This window comes from Lynx rufus, unplaced genomic scaffold (assembly GCF_022079265.1).
Source record: "Lynx rufus isolate CCGP_SWC_20201006 ecotype Redwood Valley unplaced genomic scaffold, mLynRuf1.p SCAF_1, whole genome shotgun sequence".
NCBI lineage: Eukaryota > Metazoa > Chordata > Mammalia > Carnivora > Felidae > Lynx > Lynx rufus.
The window spans coordinates 81,059,104-81,081,867 of NW_025814823.1; positions in this window are offsets into that span (position 1 = coordinate 81,059,104).

Consider the following 22,764-nt stretch of genomic DNA (forward strand, 5'->3'; position numbering starts at 1 on the left):
TGTATTAATTGTCAATTATGAACAAATTCCCCATTTATTCATATTTCTCTAAATTATACATCCCCTGTTGGTGACAAGTTGTTGAGAAAAGTGTTCCCTCTACACATTTTGTTTTCCCCTTTCTTCCAGTATTCAGTCTCCTTCCTACCTAGGGAAGGGCCATTGGTTGGATTTCTGATTCTTTCCATGTGCTTAGAGGTCATGCAGTTCTGTCTGAAGCGCTGGTTTAGCGAGAGGTTGCTGGGAGAGATGCTTAGCTCGGGCTTAGGTTCTGTCAGGTAAGGGTGTTTTCTGGGTCTCCCTGCACGTGGCACAAGGCTCCACCGGGGTGAGAGCTGGATTTCCTGAGATGCTAGCTCTCCTACCTCCACCTGAGAGGTCCGCTGCCCCCCTTCATCAGGCACAGTGAGCATGTCGGCGGACAGCGGAGATGTGGGCATTGAGTCTGCTGGGCAGCGTGGCCTTGCTTTTCTTTCCCTCCAGCTGCTGTAGGAGGAACCAGTCGAGTACCCAAAGCTCAGTCTCCAAGACTTGACAGACCTGGTGGTGGCACCTTTTTTCGAGCAGGGGTCAGAGTGGAGCCAGGGTGGTTTCTCCCTCCCCTCCTCCTTCAGGAGCCCCCGACGGGCAGTAGCATGGATTCCAGGCTGCTGGGCTTCTCTGCAGTCCGGCGGCTCTTCGAGTGTGGCAGGCAGACAGTTGATGGAAGGGGTTAAGGAAGCAGGAGGTGGGAAGAGGGACTGGTCTTCAAATCCCCAGTGCCTGAGGTTGATGTCTGCAGCCCGCCACTGTCCTGGGGCACACAGAATGAGCCTGGAGGAGACCACTGCCCTGGGGCACGCAGGATAAGCGTGGAGGAAAGTGGGCAGAGGAGCGTCGGGGACACGGAAACAGAGAGTCATCAGTTCTTGTTGCCGAGGAGCCCCGGATCGGAGGTGCTGGGAAATCTCACAGCTCGTAGAAGTCAAACACCCTTCCATTGTGTTCAAACACCAACATCTGGCAGCCACCCCTAGACCTGGACACCCTCCTTCTGCTTGTGTTCTTGAAGCTGGGGTGCTGCAGGGCATGGTCTGCCATAGTGCCCCTCCCTACCAGCGACTCAGAAGGCCCAGCCCCTTCGTGACCCACAGCTAGTGCGATCCGCTGCCTGGCTGATGATGCCACTTGGATGTTTGTGGACATCCTGATGCCTCTTGTCCAAAAAGAATGCCTGATTTCCTCCCCAGACCTGCCCCTGCAGTTAAACCTGACTGAGTCTCTGTCCTTCCGGTTACTCAGGCTCAGACCCACGCTCACCTGAGTCCTGGCTGGCTCGTCCTAAAGAAGTCTTTAGTCTGTCTGCCTCCACCTCCACCATTGCCGCCACCCTTCCCTCAGCCACTCTTCTGTCTTCTTCCTTGCCTCTTCCTCCTGGGGCCTTTATTAATCCCCAAACTGGAGGGATCCACCTGCCATGTCACTCAGGTCAGGGTCCTCCCTCCTGCTTCACTGAGAGCAGCTATGGAAACTCAGCCAGCCCAGGCAACTGTAACACCCAGAGACTGGGGAGGCCCACAACCCCTGATATTTACCTTTCACATTTTTCCTCTGAAGCCGGAGGTCAGAGGCCGGGTGTGGGCAGTTGGGTTCCCTCTGAGGCCATGCAGGGGAATCTGTCCGTCTCCCCAGATGGGGTTTTCTGGCCATCTCTGGCACTCCTTGGCTTGTAGACGCAGCACCTATCTCTGCCTCCACCTTCGCATGGGGTTCTCTTCTCTGTATCTGTGTCACACATTATGGTAATGGTATCGTCATCGAAATCAACACACTTACTTTGATTTGACAATACGACCTGGTACACAGTGCATATTCAGAAGTTGTCAGTTGTCCCATCATGCCTTCTGTGGATCTTTCTTTTCCTTCTCAGAATCCTCTCCATAGATCTGAAATAGTGCTTTAAACTTTTCTTGTCTGTCTTGATATTTTTGAAGACTACCTCAGTTTGGGTTTGTCTGATGTTTCCTAATGATTAGACTCCAGTTCTGCATTTTGGGCAGCGGGACAACAGAGTGCTGGGTCCTTCTCGGTACATCATTCTCAGGAGGCACAGAACGTCCGTTTGCTCCAGTGTTGGGGATGATGGCTTTGATGGACTGGTTAGGGTGGGATCTGCCAGGTTTCTCCCTGTGAACTTTTGCCCCCCATGGAGCACTAGACCGTGAGGTGACTTAGGTCTGCATTGGACACTGGTGGGAAGAGGTGATGTCAGCACTAATGCCGGGAGCCCCTCTCTCCTGATGTCCCGTACCTGTGTCACCCTTCATTACTGAAAACTCAGGGCCCAGGGACAAGGGGACATGCAGCTGAAAATGAGGTGGGCAAAGGGCAAAGCCATTCTCGGAGCTCCATCTGCAAAGCACCGTTTTAGGGTTCATCGCCGGCACAAGTCAGCCTGAGTTTTGATCCGGCCTGTGACACGTACGGTAGAAAGCAGGATGTTGCCGGTCACATAGACATGTTAGGCTGTGAGTGCGTGCGCACGTGTGTGTGTGAGTGTGCAGGTGCACGTGTGCATGAATCTGTATGTGTGCGTGTGTGTACGAGTGTATATATGTGTGTGAGTGTGTACGTGCACACACGTGCGTGAGTGTGTGTGCACACTTGTCTTTCCCAGATCCTTCATTGCGATGGTTTCACAAAGTCCAAGAGGTTAGTGATGTTGGAGGTGGAAGCAGGCTAGTCGGGGAAACTCGGTGGTTTGTTTCCCTCGCAGCCCTTTGCGTACCTGTCTCCACATCTGGGTCTTTGGTACCTTTTCCTCATCGCCCTGGTCCCTCCCCCAGCCGGCCTCGCTGGGCCTCATCCAGGGTACATGCTCCCTCTGACAGTCTCTTGACTTGCTGGTCCCTCGGGTCCCTGGTAAGTCTGCCCTGGGTTTGTGTTTGGAGGCCACGGGAATAAGTTAATAGTGCCTTTTGAATTTTAACTTTTTAATTGTGGTAAAATACACATAACAGAAAGTTTGCCATTTTCACCATTTTCAGGTTCGGTGGCATTAAGTACATTCCCAGTGTTGTGAAAGCATCACCACCATCCGTCTCCAGAAATTTTTTTCACCTTCTCCAACATTGCTAATCCCCTTTCCCCCTCCCTGGCTCTTGAGTACGTTCAGTCTCTGTGAACTTCACTAAGACCCTCGCGTAAGCGGAATCACAGTATTTATTCTGTGTCTGGCTTCTCTCACTCAGCATAATGTCTTCCAGGCTCATCCGTGTTGTAACACAGGTCAGGATTTCCTTCCTCGTAAACGCTCAGTAGTACTGCACTGTATACACGTTGTGTCCATCCGTTCGTCAATCGACATCTTCCGTTTCCAGCTCTGGCTGCTGTGCACAGGGTGCTGTGAACACGGGCACACAGATATCTGTTCAGGCTCCTGCTTTCGGTTCATTTTGGGATATTCTCAGAATTGGAATGGTGGGATCATTGGGTAGATCATTTGGTAGTAGGTCATTGGGTGATCCCAATGTCTCCACATCCTTGTCAGCTATTTTCTGTGTGCTTGATAGGAGAGTAGCCTTCCTAATGGGTGTGGAGTGAGGTCTCTTGTGGTTTTGATTTGTGTTTACCTAATGATTAGTGATACCTTTTCATGTGCACACCCCGTTTTTAAGAATATAAATTTGCATTTTTTTGGCGGGTGGGGGTATGTAGAACCTTTCTCATATATACAATCACTGTTTAAAATTTTTTTAATGTTTATTTATTTCTGAGAGAAAGAAAGAGAGTGTGAGCAGGGGAGGGGCAGAGAGAGAGGGAGACCCAGAATCCGAAGCAGGCTCCAGGCTCCGAGCAGTCAGCACAGAGCCTGATGCAGGGCTTGAACTCACAAACCATGAGATCATGATCTGAGCCGAAGTCGGACCCTTAACTGACTGAGTCACACAGGTGCCCCAATACAGTCAGTTGTTTTAAAAGTAACTGTGGGGGGCGCCTGGGTGGCTCTACTGATTAGACATCTGACTTTTGCTCAGGTCGTGATCTCACGGTTCATGAGATTGAGGCCCGTGTGAGATTGAGCTGTCAGCGCAGAACCCGCTTTGGATCCTCTGTCTCTGCCCCCCTGCCCCTCTCCTGCCTGTGCTTTATGTGTCCCTCTGTCTCTCTCAAAATAAGCAGATAAACTTGCAAAAAGTGACTGCAAATGCACAGCTGTGTGTGGAGGTGGCCTGCTGGAGACTTCTCCCTTCCACCTGCTCATCCCTCCCCTTCCTTAAATCTGGAGAAAAAGAAGGTCCCCGAGTACCGCCCGCCAGACTCCTCTGCCCCACGCCTCATCTCTTTGCTTGAGGCCAGGTCACGAGCCCACGAAGGATGTGGCCCTGGGAACCGGCAGCCCTCTGCCAGCATTCCCATGGTCACGTGCCAGTAGATACGAAGCCTGATCTGCAACCCAATCCCAGTGAGGCCGGAGAACCGACTCTTAAGGGAGCAAAGGGTAGAACATCTCTATCCTGCTAAAATGGGTATAAAAGTTAAAAATAAGAACCCAGATAAAACAATACAAAATGTGAAAGGAACTAAATAAAAATGAGTGAAAAATAGAATGTCAGCTGGGCGAGGACAAAAATAAAGTGACGGAGGAAACATTCTGAGTAAATAGTGCTGATCATCACCAGAAAGACGTTGAGTTAGAGATAACTGAAGCAGCAGCGTGCATTTTAATCTTTGAAAGCGTAGAGCAGGTGCTGGCAAAGTTTACTCTGGGAGAGAAGACGTCGCTACTTTGTTAGCCGAACTTTGTGGGTCCGTGCGCTCAGATTCACAGGGTCTGAAGTAGGTTGCTGGTATATTTAGCCTTTCTGCGTAGGCGACATCATTCCTGTAAGGCCCCCCATCCCGCAAACCAACTTTCTGCCAGTAATTCCTGATAGAGGGTGAAGGTGAGGGCGCTTGGCTGAAGCCCTGGCTTGTCATCTGGCTGACGTTCACGTGGGCATATGCCCAGCACAGGTGCCTTCCTTGAAGGGAGCAGACTCTGTATCCAGAGAAATGTGGGCTGAAATCCAGGTTCTCCATTCACTGTAAATGCAACAGTGTGTAAAACATTTAGCCCTGCTAAACTGTAGGATTGTAATCCACAACTGAAAGTAGTGCTTTATGGGACATTGCTAAGATTATATGCAATAAAATACATCACGTGGCTCAGTCCTGGGAACTGAGTACATGGCACTCAATAAATGGTTGTTCCTACTCTTAGGATCACAGTACTGTGCAGCTGACTAGGAAATTGGAAAGAGGTGACATAAGAGAATATAAGAACACCCAGCAATTAAATATAGGATGCAAAGTAGCCTTAGGATATCTCATAATTTTGGTAGGTTTGAGTTTGGATGCTTCGTTAATTCCTTATTGTTAAGGTAGTTTTGTTGCTGTGGTTGATTCTCTTGGATTTCTAACCCTATAATCATATTAATATCATAAAATAATATTTTAGCATGGTTTTATTTTATTTCAGCACCAAGTATCACTGCACTGGATAAAAGAGTGGATTTCTGGGGTGAATAATCTGGGGAGTTTGCTGAGGAGATAGCCCATTTTAAGGAACATTTGATTACAATGCTGCATAAAATATTCCAGACCGTAGGATAAGGTAGAAAGCTCTCTGATTCCTGTTTTATCAGTTCTTTTATGCAGTGTAACTATTACTTTAAAAAATCTTTTATCTTGTCAACTTGTGTGTATATATCTGCGATTATTTTGGTCTTTCAGTTTTTCTAAGCTGCCTCCTATAAATCCACATTTTTCTGATTAGAAGGATAAAACATTATATCTTGGTTCCCTGCCTGTATCAGATGCCCCCTTCCCCACTTACCACATCATATGTCCTTTGGTTATACAACCTGTGGTTTGAGGCTGAGATTATTGTTGCCGATTGATAACCCTATTAAATGTGGGCCAAGTGGTCCAGTTTCATAGAAGCTTGAGGTCAAAGGAAGACATCTCACCAATGAAAATTCATTAAAAAACAACCCAGATTCTTACTGATACTTTCACACACCATGTTGAGGCTGTAGTTAACTCACTTACAGGAAGAGAGACAGAGAGGAGAGGGGGAAAGGAGAGAGGTTTATTTTAAGGAATTGGCTCATGTGATTGTGGGTCTGGCAAGGCCCAGGTCTGTAAGACAGGCCAGCAGGCTGGAGACCCAGGCAGGATTGCTATGTTGCAGTCTTGAGAATTCCAGAAACCAAAGCTCATGTTGACTCCTGGACATTCCAAACTGTGGAGAATCAGAACCAGACTTTGAATTCATCATGGGATGGGGCCAGACCACCTAGTGTGCCTGAGGCATCTCGTGCTTCCATGGCCGCCCTGAAGCTGGGGTTGAGTGTTTGCACTGAGTTGGTGGGAGGTAGACCCAGGAGCTGCCACCCTTAACGGTTTTATGCAGGAGCCTCTTTGTTAGAGAAGCTGAGACTGTCTTCGCACACCTCTGCTTGGTCTTTTATTCTGTTTTAATCTGGGAATAAGATCTGAAAGAGATGTGATGGCTCTCTACGGCCCAGAAGAACAAGTTTAATTTCTCTGTGTCTACTTAGCAGGCATGGGTAATACCCCAGTCATTTGTCTAGAGATGACAGAAGGCTGCTTTTGTGCATTCTGCCTCCATCCCAGACGTTAACTAACCCGTGTGCAAACAGAAAGAACTCTTTTATTGTTGAATCCGAAACAACAAAGGTTTCTGCCAGCAGCCACCCAGGGATAGATCCAGAAGTCGTTTGGATTCTGTATTTTCTGGCATAAAAACCAGCATCACACACTCAGGCTTTGTTCTCTCTGGGCTTCAGTTCCAGAATGTTTTGTGTCTCAGCAATAATTGTGCATTTGACAGCTGAGGAGCCGTTTGCCAATCTGTTCCTCCCTCTTTGATCTTTAAAACGTGCACTGGCTTCTCCAAGGGCCGGTACTTGACGTTGGTTGCCTTGTGCAGTGGCCGAGAACTGTAAGATTCTGACCGTGAAGGATTTGGGACTGGGTCTTCCCGGGGACGTGTTCTAGCACAGAATCTGAAAGGTCTCCTCTCTCACCTCCAGCCATGGGCCCTCCCCTCCCCCGGACGGTGCTGCCTGGGTTTTCTGGGGCAAATCTTCCTCCAGCTGCCACGAGCAAGGCAGGTGCTGGGTTTGGGAACAGAGGTCTGCAGGAGAACACCAGTGAGGCCCGCCCCGCGGTTCAAGTCAGCGTGTCCAGCCTCATAGCTGCCCGCTCTCCTCTCCTCTCATTGTGGGCGCTGCTCTGGGTCCTGTGATCTAATCAGGCCTTTGTATGGTAGCCATGGCCTCCTTCTCAGCATGAGGATTGTGCTCCCATTTTGTCTCCCTCTGGTCCATTGCTGAATCCTGGAGCTGTTTGAGCAGAGGCTGGGCGGCCAGTTGCCAGGTGAGCTGTGGGGAGGACAGAGTCTTCCTCTGATGGGAGGTTGGACAAGCTGGCTTCTTATACAATGCTGGTGCCGTGTGCTTATTTCATCAAGCTGAAGTCAGGAGAGAGAAATGCAACGTGAGCAGAGCACCTGGCCCGGGACCTAGACCGTGGCAGTGCCAGTATGGTAGGACTGTTCTTACCCTACTTCGTTCACGAGAGATAGCCCAGACATTCATCACGGACATGTAAGCCTCTGTCTTCCCTTCTATTGTTGTGGAGGCCTTTCTCTGATTTCCAGCTTCCGAATGATAAATTCCAAGAGGAAAGGGATTGTCCCTTATCTTGCGTCCCCCATAGTGTGCGGGGCAATGTTGGTTCTCAAGTGTGTATTGAACAAATGCCTCTTGAACACATAACTGGCAAATGGTTTTTAAGGGACGACCTCATACCACGCACTGCATGGGGCCCTGGGAATCCGGAGGTGAATCAGAACATTTCTGCCCCCGAGGAGCACGTAGTCAAGCCTGCCTTCATTTCTCCACTGTGCCGTGCTGGGCCTCTTAGAAAGCTTCTTAGCAAAAGCATGGGCTGTGCCCAGGGACAAGGGCACGGGCGATGGTTTCAGACAGATTTGAATCCGGGCACTGCTGCCTGATGGCTGTATGAATCCACCATGGAGATCAGATGGGGCCGAAGCCCCACCTGGCTGGAATAGCAGGTGTCGCACTGGCAGCAGGTGGCCGGCACTCCACCTGTGGGAAGTCCAGCCCAAGACCTCATTCTCACAGCATCAACCCACAGCCTGACTTCCTTTAGGAAGCCCGCAGTGACGAAAATAACGTCTTTAACTTTGGGTTTAAAAGGAAAAGAAAACCCCGGATACGGAGGTGTTTTGTGTTTTGTTTCTTCCATCCAGGCATGCCATGGCAACTAACGCGGATGGGCATTTTTTTCCGGGTGTAAATGACACGCTGGCATCGTGTGCAAGTCCTGTGTTGACCACTTGGGGCCTGCATGGTGAGGGTTCCCTGGGAACCGTTCTCCCTTTGGCGAACCGTGTTTGCAGTTCTGGAAAAACGATAGGTTAGGTCAAGCTGTCTGTGCAGCAGAGGCTGTGCGGTTTATGTTGAGATCAGATTCATGACCACAGCCTTGCTGGAAGCACTCCAGACCAAGGCCATCAGAAAAGCAAGATAGTCATGTTTTTCTGTTCCCCTCCGAGCTCCTTACACCACAGACTTGGAGCTGGGAAGGAGCTCCGTGAGGTGCCTCATCCCATAAGGCAGCTCTCCCCCTGATGCCCGCAAGGAAGGACTTGGGACACTGCTGGGGACAGGACACTCACTGTTCTGTGAGGAGGCCCGTCATGTTTCCAGAAGCTTCTTCCTTCTCCATCTCCACCTGTGGGCTTTTATGTTGGTCTCTGATCATCACAGACCAGTCTGATCTCATTTATATGGACACACACATCTGAAACCACCACCAGGGTATCCTGAGCCCCATTCCATGTTCAACATGTGGGGCTCCTTCCACTCCTGTTTGTATAATTCATCCAGATTGTTTCAAGAGTAACCTCCCTGCCGACGTCTCTCTCTTGTTCACGTCCCTCCCAAATTGTGGGGCGTGGCTGGGAGCCCTATTCCCAATGTGGCATAGACCCCAACATAATTATTTTTACATGCTTTACTCTCTGATGTTTGGCTTGTGGTCAGCGAGACTTGTTAGGTCTGTTTGATAAGAAGATAACGGTCATAGGTAAGGTGTTACTTATGTTGAACTTACGGACTAGATTTTTGAACATGTTAGTATTTTACGTTTATTCCTGGTGAATTTCACCTTCTTTATTTTGGATCATCACCCTTGTGTTACAAAAAGGATTTTGAATCATGGATTTTCGTGACTCCTGATACAGAATTTCATCTGCATCGTAATGATAGGAAATCAAAACGCATTGAAGCAGGTCTCCTGTGTCATGGCCAAGTCACTCATGGATGTGGGAAGATCCAGGCCACAGTGTCCTTCCTGACTGATCCCAGCCAGTATATTCTGTGTGTCATCAAGTCTTTCAGACAGTTGTGGACACACCGAACACTGTCACTCAGCCCATCGTTCTCTCTGGCATGGGTTTCTGGGGTGAACTGTCTTCCTGTTCCCTCCTCCTCGTGCCCTAAAGGAGGCGACAGCCCTGGTGGGCCTCTGCTTCCCTCCTGTTGTCTCTTGCATTTTCATCTATAACTCCATGTATTTGGATCAGGGGAAAATTTAGTTCCTACTTAGCAAAGTTTTTTTTTTTATAACTTTTTTTTTGAGGCAAAAATAAACTACATATTTAAAGTGTATAATTGGGGTGCCTGGGTGACTCAGTTGGTTAAGCATCTGATTTCAGCTCAGGTCATGATCTTGTGGTTCGTGAGTTCGAGCCCTGTGTCGGGCTCTGTGCTGATGGCTCAGAGGCTGGAATCTGGTTCAGATTCTCTCTCTCTCTCTCTCTCTCTCTCTCTCTCTCTCTCACTCTGCCTTTCCTATGTTCGCACTCTGGCTCTCTCTCTCTCTCAAAAATAAACATAAAAAAACAAAGTGTATAATTAGTAATTAACATATAGTTAACATATGTGTAAAAATGGGAGACCGTTACCCACAAAGAAAAGAATTAACATATTCATCACCCCCAAAAGTTTCCTGTTGCCCTTTGTAACCTCCTCCCACTGCCCAGCCCTGCAAATACTCAGTCACTATAGATTAGCTTATGTTTTCTAGAGGTTTATATAAGAAGGAAAAATATAGTATATGTTCCTTGTGGCCTGGCTTCTTTCACTTAGATTCTAGTCAATAAAAACAGCTATTAGAACTAATCCATGAGTTCAGCAAGGTTGTGGGATACAGGACCAATATGGAAAAATATATTGAATTTCCATATTCTAGAAAGTAACACACAGAATTTGAAAAAAAAATACTTCCAAAAGCATTGAAATAATATGAACTATTTAGGGATAAATCTGACAAAAGATGTGCAAGCCTTGTTTACTGAAAACTATAATTGCTGAGACAAAGATCTGAGTAATATGAAAATATGTTCAGAAGATTAAAATGCCAGTTCTCCCCAAATTGATCTGAAGATTCAATATACCAGTCAAAACTTGAGCATACTTTTTTGGATGTAAATTGTATTAGGAATTGACAAGGAGAGCCTGAAAATTATATGGAAATGAGAGGGACCTAGTAAACAACTTTGAGAAAGAGGTACAAAGTTGGAGGACTGAGACTATGTGATTTCAAGACTAATTCTAAAGCTGCATTGATGAAGACGGTGATTTTGGTGTCCAGGAGACGACCCGACAGCATCGCATGGAAATAGACCCACACATATGTGGATAAATGGTTTTCGACAGAGGTGCAAAGGCAATGGAGTAGAGGAAGGATAGATTTGAAGAACTGATGCTGGAAAAATTGGATGTCCATATGCAGAAAGGGAACTCTAATCCCAACCTCATTCCCCAAACATGAACTCAGAGTAGATTATATGTCCAAATGTAAAACCCTAAATTATAAAACTACGAAAAGCAAACATAAGATTAAAAGCCTCATGATCTTCAGTTAGGCCAAGATTTCTTAGGTATGTCATCAAAAGCACAGTTATAAAGGAAAGAATTGATAAGCTGGGCTTTATTGATATTAAGAACTTCTGTTTCTCGGGGCACCTGGGTCGCTCTGTCGGTTGCGCGTCTGACTCTGGCTCAGGTCGTGATCTCATGGTCTGTGAGTTCGAGCCCCGCATCGGGCTCTGTGCTGACAGCTCAGAGCCTGGAGCCTGTGTCGGATTCTGTGTCTCCCTCTCTCTCTGACCCTCGCCTGTTCATGCTCTGTCTCTCTCTGTCTCAAAAAAATAAACGTTAAAAAAATTAAAAAAAGAAAAAAGAACTTCTGTTTTTCAAAAGATGCCTTTTAGGAAATAAAAAGTTAAACCACAGCCTGGGAGGAAAACACATATCTGATAAAGAGCTCCCATCCAAAACGTGGAAAGAACTCTTTTTAAAAAAAAATTTTTTTAAATGTTTATTTTTGAGAGACAGAGGCAGAGAATGAGCAGGGGAGGAACAGAGAGAGAGGGAGAGACAGAATCCGAAGCAGGCTCCAGGCTCTGAGATGTCAGCACAGAGCCTGACGCGGGGCTCGAACCCACGAACTGTGAGATCATGACCCGAGCCGAAGTCAGTTACCCAACCAACTGAGCCATGCAGGCACCCCTGAAAATATGGAAAGAACTCTTAAAGAAGATGTGAATGTGGAAAACGGCTGGTAGTTTCCCAAAAGGCTAAACATGCACGCACCATGCGGACTAGCCATTCCACTTACTGGTATTTATAGAAAAAAATCGTATGTCAGAAAACTTAGGCATGAATGTTGAGAGCAGTTGTGCTAACCGGGACTGGAAACAACACAAATGTCCCTCAGCAGGTGGCTGGCTGAACAAATTGCTGTCTGTCTACGCGATGGAGCACTGATCGGCAGTGACCGGAGGAGATGCCAGTGCACACAACTGGCTGGATCACAAAATCATCACACTGAGTGGAAAAAGCCAGGTGAAAAGGACATCTTTTATGATATCGTTCGTGGGAAATTCTGGAAAATGGAAGCCCCTCCACCATGACAGAGCCGAGCCGTGGTTGCCTTGGGCCAGGGTAGGTGGGGAAGGGTTATGAAGGGGCTTCTGATTGTGGTGATGGCTTTATGGGTGTGTATTTATGTCAAAACGCCCCAAATTGCCACTTTAAATACGCACAGTTCATTGTATGTCAGTTATACTTCAATAAGCATATCATTCGCCCTCCAAAACCCAACTCTGTGGAGCGAAATACCTTTAGGCAGAACCTAAGTGAGGCTGCGCATTTTGCACATTTAGCAGTGCCCGATTCAGTCATGTGCCCTCAGTGAATGTTCCCTCCACTTTCCTGCCCTGCACGCCACGGAAATGCGAATTACTGTACCACCAGCTACAGCACCCACTGGAGGCTGCCTCTGTCTGGATTATAGAAGGCAGATCTTTGCAGAAAAACACTAATGGTTTGCAGACAGGGAGGTAATATTGACGTGTGGGGTGTTTACCAGGGCCTACTCCACAGCAAAGGGGCAGGAATGGCCACCTGCCTGTTGACCGGCCTCTCTGCTTCTGCTGTCAGGGGAGCTTGCCCTCTGCCTTCCCAGTGGCCCTGGGCTCACCTGCATGTAGTGCTCTGGTCGCTGTCTCCTTGTTGGTTGTCCCTAGGCAGTGCGACTTTGAAGGACGCACCCATTTCCCCTCTGATTTCCACAGTACCTTCCATTGGCAGTGCCTGCTGAGTGAGCTGTGCTGAGGAGGCTCCGGGAGGAGAGGCATCAGTAGTCCTCTTAACTTCCTCTTCACGGGGTGACGTGGGATGTGAGACACAGCGTGCGTGGGCCTGTTATGTGGTACCTGTACTGGGAGACCTGCCAGTTGTGACTGTGCCCTGGGCAAGGTCCCCCCATGCATTTCGGTCCCCAGCATTTGTCCACAGGTGCTCCTGCTGAGCGACGTCTGCAGTTCGGCCTCACGGGGGCAGCCCTCCCCCCTCCCCCTTGGGGGGCCAGTTTCACCTGAGACGGTGACCAAAGCCGGGGCACAGGGCACCTCTTGTGGTGGGTTCCCCACCTCCCTGTTGGAGTCGCACAAATGTAATTACGTCACTAAAAACCTGGGTACATTTGCAAAAACCCCAGCAATCTCAGTATTTATACCTCTATCTGATAACCATGCCTTGCTCCCAATAAGGTGCATGCATTTGGAAGTTGTAGTATTGCGTGATCTTTACAGATCAAAACGTTAGTGTCTTTCTGCAGATACCCGCCCTACCATAATTTGTGCAGGAGATAGTTCCAGTAGGTGATCTAGCTGGTTGTATGCTAACCTGAATTTTTATGCTTGTGTGTGCCATCGTTTCATCCCATCAGTGTAGGGCTGAGGTGTGGTTGTCAGATGGTGGGGCTGGGTATCTGAGAAGCTCATGAATGAAACGTCAGCAGTTTAAAGCTTGGTTGATGTCCCAAGATTGTCTACCCTCAATGGACCCGGTTTCATAGGAGCAGAAAGGACTTTCATTTGTCTTCCCAGAAAACACAGTGAATAACTTCCAGGAAGCTCGTGACTGCTAACTGTGCCCCTGGATGCACTTCCCTTACCAGCCAGGGGCATGGTGCATGAGAGTCGATTCGGGCTGATGTATGGAGTTACTTCTGTTGTGAGAGTTCGTGACCCTTCAGTGACTGTTGACAACACAGAGTTCCAGAAAAATACTTGTTAGATCTGCTGTCCTTATTTTCTTTGAAGAAACACCTACAAAGAAACTACAGAGACCCTGGCCTGGTATCCTTGGGGCTATTTATGTGCAGTAAACACAGCAGTTTAACAGAGTCCAGTCAAGAACCCTTCCAATATTAATGGAATCTCATGCTAATTACACTGTCATCTGTTGGGTTAATGGCTCCTAAATAGTGCTTTAGGTCGCCACTCTTTCTGACCATCTGATGCAGAAAACGTCCATGCAGTGAGTGCCGGTTAGGTGGGGTGCTGTTCTTTTGTAGGGAATTTCTTGGATCTACATATGCACAGTAAGATCTTGGATTTTCTTCCATTTCATACTGTGGGTGGATCTCAAAGGGTCTGCGGTCCGCTGGTAATCGCTGGGGTTCCTCGATGCTCTGTGGTTTAGGAGAGGCTCTGTCCAGAGCAGGGAATGCATCCTGGGCCGCTGATGTAGAGGCATGTGGCAGTCCAAGCAGTGTCATTCACCGGCATGTGACCTGGGATGTGTTATCCATGCCTTCTTATTTTCTGTGCTATATTTCAAAGGCTTGGGCATCCGAGGCTCCACTGAGTGGGGAGGGATGTCCCCTTCTGGGGTTAGCAAACTCCTAGAGACAGCAAACAACTCCCCTCTGAGCATGCCTTTCAAATACAGACGGACAAATCCAAAGCCCACACCCCAGCCCCTCCTCTGTGGGGCTCTTATGCTCCTGTTTTCCTGCCCTAATCCCCCAGAACACCTGGGAGCCCCTTTCCCCCAGAGCTCACTAGGGTTATTCACACTGTCTGGTCCTCAGCCTGCTCATCCTGCCTCACACATTCCTTCTGCGGAAACCTCGGTAAAGGCTCTTGGCCGTGTTTCCCCTCTCCCTCTGCCTCCTGACCAGCCCTGTGCCTCCTGGGGTGGCCCTGCAGGCGTGAGCGCGATAAACTTCTTCCTTCGTGATCATCGCTGCCACGTCTGCATGTCTTACCACACCGGATGGAGACAAATCCCGGGTCCCCGAACGGCCTGGGGTAAGTATGCTGACTGTCCCCATGTCAGGTTCCTGGTGTGTGAGGTGGGGTGGCGCTGGTGAGGCCTTGCGAGTTCTGAGAGTGTTAGGTGAGCGGTGCACCAGGAACCCCCGCCTGAGTGTGTATTCTCCTGGGGGAGCAGCACGGAGACAGAGGGCTGCGTCTGGACATAGTGTGCTCCTGCCCCTTTGTCTACAAATCTGGGTACAAAGAGGGTTTTAAATATACCTAGCCCACCGCTGTAGCATTCTGCCAGGATGCTGGAGTCTTGCTTACCAGGATCAGGGCAGTGCAAAGAGTGAAATCCCCTGGGTCACACTTCACAGTGGCCTCTCCCACCACCCTCCCTGCAAACCCCGCCTGCCACTCGGAGGAGTGGACGGCCCGGCTCCCTGCTGTAGGCTGGGCACAGTGACAGTCACCGCGATGGATGCTACTTATGTAATAGTTTAAGTTACCCACTGTAAATACTACTCCCAGTACTGACAGATGCTGCGTGTATAGGTGATGTCATACTATCCACAGACCTGGCATGGGCAACTAGGATTTTCAAATGTTGTGATTTCTTTGGAAAAAAATGCTTACATTTATGTATGAGGTGATAGACAAAGAGTTAACAGGGAACAATGAAAAAAAAAATACCTGGTGTTCACTGTTTTTCCTCTGTGTATTCCTTGGTAAGATAACTCAGGAATGCTTTAGGGGGAAAAGAAGAAACGGGGAGTGTGTGTGATGGGGAGGGAAAGAGGAAGACATATTAATGATTGATAGAGGTTAACTTAAGAAATGCAGCTCTGTAGTACAGATGAAAATGAGCTGCCTACCCCATTGGCCATGCCGATCGCTTTAAATTTAGCCCCCAGATCTTCCCGCCTCTTGGGGCCCTTCTGCTGAGTGAGCTGGGGTGGAACAGAGGGAGGGAGGCTTCTGCCACAGTAAGTTTGGTTTTCTTAGCTGTGCTTAGCTAGAAAATCATTTGAAATAATACGTTTCCCTTTGTCAGGCAGACAGAACAGCGGTCTGCACCACAGTACTGAGGGAGACTCTGATACCCAGGTCTACGAGTAGGGTCTGGCAGGGTCTGACTTCCAGGTCTGGCATTCAGGGTCTGTGTGCAGGTGGCCGCATAGGCAGCTGGCGAGGAGGGTCGGAGCACTCAGGACAAAATGCACCCCTGGATGTGTTTTCTCCTGAAAGCTGTTTGGAGGCGGCTGGCTGGCTGATGGGGAATCTGTGAGGGTCACTGCCACCTAGTGACGAGATGCTGGAAGGCGTCACCGGTGGCTGACTATGAGTGTGCCCTTGTGTTCATTCTCAGACTTTTGTGTCCTCCCCAGACAAGACTGAAGCGCAAAGCCCTCTGCCATATTCCATTTTGTGCCCTTTGCTTCACAGCACAAGTGAGGAGTTAGGACACTTGTCACCCTGTTAGGAATATGTGTTTCTGTGGGACACTGGCGAGTTTCCTCCACACATAACTTTTCTTGCCTTTTTAGACAGGAATATACGCACACCTTTGAACACAAATAAAGTTGGGAATACATCGGAAGATGCGTGGGCATGTGAGTGTCAAGGTCACGGGGAAAGGTGACACTCTGGCAGACTCCTGGAGAGGCTGGTGCCGGCCTGTCCACCCTGCCTGTGGGCCTGGAGGGTGGCACTGAGGCGGGAAGAGAGATGCAGGCACAGCCCATGTCATCCCTGGGGGGCTTAGGGTGCCCGGGGGAAGAAGGTCAGGGGAACAGAACAAACGTGTGTGGCACAGAGCCCGCACGTCCCTGAGTGCAGGGCATGAGTTCTCGGGGTGGGGGTTGGCGGGTGTCTCTGGGCCCGATTCCTCTCGCCCCTGTCACCTCCCTGGGCCCTGCAAGGCCCGCCAGCGGTGGGGAAGCGGGGGCGGAGGCGGGCAGGTGAGCGGGCAGCGCTTCTGGGCCGGGAGGCTCAGGCTGAGCAAGGTTGGTGGGAGGCCGGGACTGTGCGTGTGGCCGTGCGTGTGGCCGTGTGGCACAGGCTGGCTCTCTCCCGGCTGCTGTTGGGAAAGCACAGTGATACGTGAACACGCTCTGCCTCAGTTCAGCGGTCGACTGTGCCATCCTTGTTTTCTCTCCGTTCTGCATGTCTGTCTCTATCTCTCTGTTCAATCACCTGTCATCTTTCGTCTGTCCGTCTGTTACCTGTTAATTTGTCTATCTGCCTAACATCTGTCTGTTTACCCACCTGATAATAATTTCAGGCCTTCTGACCATTCATCTGTACCTGCTTTAGCATCTCCTAATGAGGTCATTCTCCACATAACCCCAGTCCCATGATCACTCTTAAGAAAATTACTGATAATTTCTAATATCGTCTAAGAACATGGGTTGCAGTTTTCAGTACCTTCACTTGAGACTGTTTTTCTATCTCCACGTGTATCTGCCCCAGAGACCCCCTCACACCCAGTAGGGGGCCACCATAAAAATCCCGAGGATCCCAAGCACTGGCAGGGGTGTGGAGAACTTGGAACCCTGTGCACTGTTAGTGGAAATACAAAGTGGTGCAGCCACTGTCCAAAACAATATGGTTTCCTCGAAAAAGTAAAACTACCACATAATCCAGCAATTCCACGTCTGGGTGTAGATCCCGAAGAATTGGAATCTATCTCCACGTGATCCCCGTGTTCCCATGTCATGGTGGCCCTCTTCACAATCGCCAAGATGTGAAAACAGCGCAGTGCCCATTGATGGGATTAAGAAAACGTGGTCATGCGTGTAAGGGGACGATACTCCTTTCAGAGAAAGGCGGTTCCAACGTAGGCTCCAGCAGGGACGGACCTTGAGGGCGTTCTGCTGGGTGAAACAAGCCAGTCACAGAAGGACAGATCCTGAATGATTCCACTTACATGAGGTCCTGAGAGTAGTCTGTGGTCACAGAGATGGAAAGCAGAACGGTGGGTGCTGTGGGGCAGGGGCTGGGGGGTTGTTTGACTCGGCATAGAATGTGGTTTTGCAAGATGGAAAAGTTTTACGATGGGAATATAATTAGCACTGCGGCACTGGGTACTTAGAAATGGTTAAGATGGTAAATTTTATGTTACGTGTATTTTTTATTTTTAGTTTTTTCTCCCACAATTAAAAAGAAAACCCACGTTGGGATCTGGAGGCCTACTTGTCTTGTACACTAAAGCTGCCTGTTATATCTGTGGAAGTTCACATGCCTGGCCTCAGTTTTCTTATCTGTAAAATGAGCATAAAAGGCTCTGTGCTGTGCACACAGAGCCACTGGCGTGGACTGAATAATAATGTGAGAGAATGTTCTCTCTGTTTGGAGCCACGTACAGATTTCAGGTGTGTGACTTTGTGACTACATGTACTCTCTCTGACCTTCTGTGTGAGAAAGTGTGTGTACTTCTGGGCTTTTAACAAGGTTACCTCCTCTCTTACTAGGGATGGCAGTTTAACATTGCACAGTATCTTTTCAGATGCTGGAGGCTAGCAAAACCTGATTTAAAAAATTCCAGTTGAGCCTATGTGTGCATCAGACTCCAGAGAAAGGGGATGCCAGTTCAAGTCCAAATCAAGGAGAGCTTCAGCACTCTGGAAAAAACTAAGCAGCAGTTTGAATGAATGGCTTTACCTCGAACATCATGATGCATCACTCACCGGTGCTAGGAAATCCCTGGGGTTACTAATTGCAAAGAAACACTTCTGGAAGCTGTCTGTGGCCGAGCTCCCCTCCCGACTCTGTTGCAGCCTCAGAGCCTGGAAGGAGTTCGGGCCACCCAGACTCCACAGGACCGACTCTGAGAGGCAGTCCGTTTACTCGCTGTGATGGTGAAGGATGCAGGATAGAATTATTGCAGTTCTGCGTTTGTCTTTGTTTTTAGAATGTGCTAACGAGGCTAACCATCAGAGAGTGCTGATTTTTTTTCCTTTTCACAGCATCTCGATGTATCGGTGGATAGCCTGATGTACAGCGCTTTCTGCCTTTGGTTTCCCAAAGCTAGATGGAACTGGATAGGTATTCTAGTTCAGCGTGGATGGGTATCGGCAATATAGTCTTCTGGAATGACTGTATTTTGCACATCTATCTTCCAAGCAGAAGAGCTTCATGGAGGCTTTGCAAATGGGGTCTCTTTCTTAGCTGGCTGCTCTTTTGTTTTCCCTGAAGGTCACCAGCCTCTGACTGTCGTATTGGAGAGGCTTTTCTTCCTTGAAGCACTCAAGATTTCTGAAATACTCTCCCCTGGAGTTTTATTTCTGTTTGCCTATCTTTGACTTCCTCTCTCTGCTTCCATTATGTGTCCAGATGTGCCCCCAAATCATTTGTTTATTCGTTTCCTAACTTAAAGTACTGTATACTTTAAGTAATTTATAATGATTATTTATAATGAGAAATTTATGTATGTATTTATAACTATACTTACTGAAGTTTATAAATTATTCTACAGATGTTTCTAGAGTCAGAATAAGGCTGATCAGATTATTCAGCTCATTTCAAAATTGCCCATTTCAAAGGGAGGCTGGACCTCCAGGAACTCAGTGTTGGCTTGTGAGGATGCTGCGGTGTTTCCTCCAGCCTGATCGGGAACGGGTTCTCTTTAGACGCAAAGGTGGAGACAGGCCCTAGGAAAGTTCATGTTCAGCCATAGTGTTTAATAAAGCTCTCTTGCTTATGCCATCTTTGAAATCAGGGCCATGGGCATTTCAGGTGTTATAATCTCTGTTTTTTGTTCTTATGGTTTTTGGCTTATTACAACTTAAAACTTGGTGGAGATTTTACCAGTAAAAGCATTATAGAAGATTAGATTTTTAATTTATTTTTTTAACATTTATTTTTTGAGACAGAGACAGAGTCTGAGCAGGGGAGGGGCAGAGAGAGAGGGAGACACAGAATCCGAAGCAGGCTCCAGGCTCTGAGCTGTCAGCACAGAGACCGACATGGGGCTTGAACCCATGAACTGTGAGATCATGACCTGAGCCAAAGTCTGACGCTTAACTGACTGAGCCACCCAGGTGCCTCTAGGAGATTAGATTTTTAAATAGAATTGTTTGGGAGGGAGGAAACTGGAAAATAATTCCCCACAGAGTTCTCATGGCTTGGAATGTGGCTGTATCTTTTTCTGAGTGGTTGGGATAGTGGAGGAATTTAAAATTAGCTGCTTGTGTAGAGGCAAAATATTAACTGCTCAGTGGACTTGGAAAAACTGTGGTTTGCTTTATGTTTAGTGAACTTTCTAATTAGTTTGTCTCTGCCATCTCCAGACTTTTCCTATTATTTAAGGCCTGGTAATGATGTGTGTGTATTTTATGAATACATAGGCTTTATTAGAGAATTTTTATCTGATCTCTTTTGTTCCTCTGCAATCATGTTTTAAAAACACTGAAGAGTGGGGGCGCCTGGGTGGCTCAGTCGGTTAAACGTCTGACTACAGCTCAGGTCATGATCTCATGGTTCGTGAGTTTGAGCTCCGCATTGGGCTCGAGGCCGTGGAGCCTGCTTCGGATTCTGTGTCTCCCTCTCTCTCTCTGCCCCTCCCCTGCTCTCTCTCTCTCTCTCTCTCTCTCTCTCTCAGAAAATGAATAAAACACTAAAATTTTTTTTAAAAACACAGAAGAGTGGCTTGTGATCAAACTAAGTTTTCCCATGATTTGAGCCCTGACACATTGTCCTCTCCCCGGAGCCAGTGAAGCCTGATGCCTTCTTTAAATCCTTCCAGAACTTCCCATTGAAGACATGAGCACAGAGACAGGTGTAGACGCAAGTACATGACACGTGTGCGCACACGCCTTTTCCCCTGTGTGGCCAGGGCCACACTGCCCTGCATGGTTTGCGCTGGGCAGTGGGCAGGCGTGATCGGCTGGAAGGGCATCCATCCGCAGCCCTACCCTCCTCCTTCCCTCATCCAGCAAGCACGGGCCGAGCATGGCTGGGCATGCTGTGGGCCGTGCGAGCTGCTGGCCTGCAGGCCCAGGAGCCGTCTGCTGCGGGGGAGGCGTGGATCGTAGCATCTCGGACACGTGGGTCCGGGGAGGTCTCCAGGGTGCTCAGCAGTCTGTGCAGGGAGGGGAGATGTTGTCAGGTATGGGCCCAGGCCCCCGCCCGGGTAGAATGTTTGACCACAGCTCAGTGGAGGCTTTAGGTCAGGAAGAAGGGTCACATCATGGGAGGAGCCCCAGGGGGGCGGGGTGAAAGGGTGGAGAAGGCGCAGCACTGTGTGCCGTGTGGTGCGTGGCTGGAGCCACACCGCAGCCACGTGAGGGGTCAGGATCTGGTCCCAGAGTAGCTGATGAGCACAGGTGTGTGCGTGTGTGTGTGTGTGTGTGGGGGCATGCGTATGTGTGGTGTGTGAATGTGTACACGCATGTGGACATGCGTGTGTGTCTGCACACATGCACGTGGACACAGAAGAAAGCTTTCCCGCACACCTCTTAACAAGGTATGGGAGTGTTTAATCAGGCGGCCTGGTTGGGGGAGGGGAGGCGTGGGCTCTGGTGGTGCCCGGTGGGCACTGACCCTGACCTGAAAGGGGGATGAGGAGGGGAAGAGAGTGGGCCGGAGAGCTGGGGTTCTGGCCCTCTGGCTCTTTTCTGCCTTGCTGATCCCCATCTGGTCCCTGGCTGAGCCACCGGGTCCCCTCCTGGGCCCCAGCTGGTTTCTGGCCGCAGGAGCAGCCTCTGGCGCCACCTTTTGGCCGGGTGTGCCAGGACCCCAGAGCTCAGCAATGCGGTTCTGAGAAGCCCTTCCAAACCCAGACGCACTGGCTCACTTTCTGGGCTTGCTGCTGCAGAAGAACTTCTGCATTTTCAAGTTCCATTTCAGATAAAACCAATTGTACTCAATTATGCTGTCCTGGGTCCTTTATCTTCTCCACGCTTAATGTGTTTTCTGTGTAGGAGCGGTGGTGTCTCTGCTCGATGGATGTATTCATGTGTAAAGCACTTAATCACTTAATTAAACAATAGGACTCTGGCCGTCAGTGTCTGCCCTGTGCAGGCTGCCAAGATGTGAGGCTAAAGGCTGAGCAACCTCAATCATCCAAGAAATGCATTAATGCTTCCTAATGGGCTCTCTGAACGCCTTCTATTGTCCTGTGTGTGTGTGTGTGTGTGTGTGTGTGTGTGTGTGCGCGTGTGCGTGCGTTTTCCACTTTGAGACGCTTTACATTTTTTCCCTCTTTTGGAAATTAAACAGTGCATTTGCATGCAATTGCCGATCATGTCTCTGAGGAGGAGCTTCTAGAGGGGAAAGGAGAAGAGTGAAGGCCTCTGTTCTCCCCCGATAATTTAGTCCGTTGTTCAGCCTCTTCCCCCTGGCTGAGACCCCAGGAAACAGGCAGCCAGCTTGCAAATCACCGTTTCTGGTGTTTATAGGGGTGGGCGTCCCTTCTGTCTGCCCAGAATGCCTGGCGGGATGGTCCACCAGGGACTCCCAACTTTTTGAGCTGCTATCATGTTGTTATAAACCTCATCCTCCACGAAGACCTCCCACACAGATGCCTGGGTTCACATCCTGTCCCTCCCACTTCTGACCCTCCTGCTTGAACATCTTAAGGAAACACAGCATTTCCCCATCTCCGTAGAGACAGGAGACAGGGAGAGAACCCCAGAGTTGTGGTCTGCAAAGGGCCCCGACATCACATGGTGCAATGCTACTATTTCCCAGATGAGGAAATGAGCTCAGAGAGGTAAAGCAACTTTCCTGGAGTCCTACAGCTCATCAGAGGCAGAAGTGGGTTTGCTGAAGAGTCTGGGAAGGGAAGTAGGGCGCCTCCTGAGACAGGACTCAAGTGCCTGGTCAGGACTCAAGTGCCTGGCGGGGACTGGCGGCTACCTCTTGTCCTAGTTTTGCCAGTGAGCCTCAGCTTCTCACTCCATCAGGTGGGGAAGGTCACAGCAGAGACCTTGGCAGTGGCTTTGGGCTGGAAGTGCGTGGGGACAGCCACAGGAGGGAAGCTGCGTTGGGCCTGTGGCACACGCCGCTGTGGTTCAGGGCCAGCGCCACCTGGGGACAGGTGGGGGCCTGGGGTGTGGTCTCTGTCC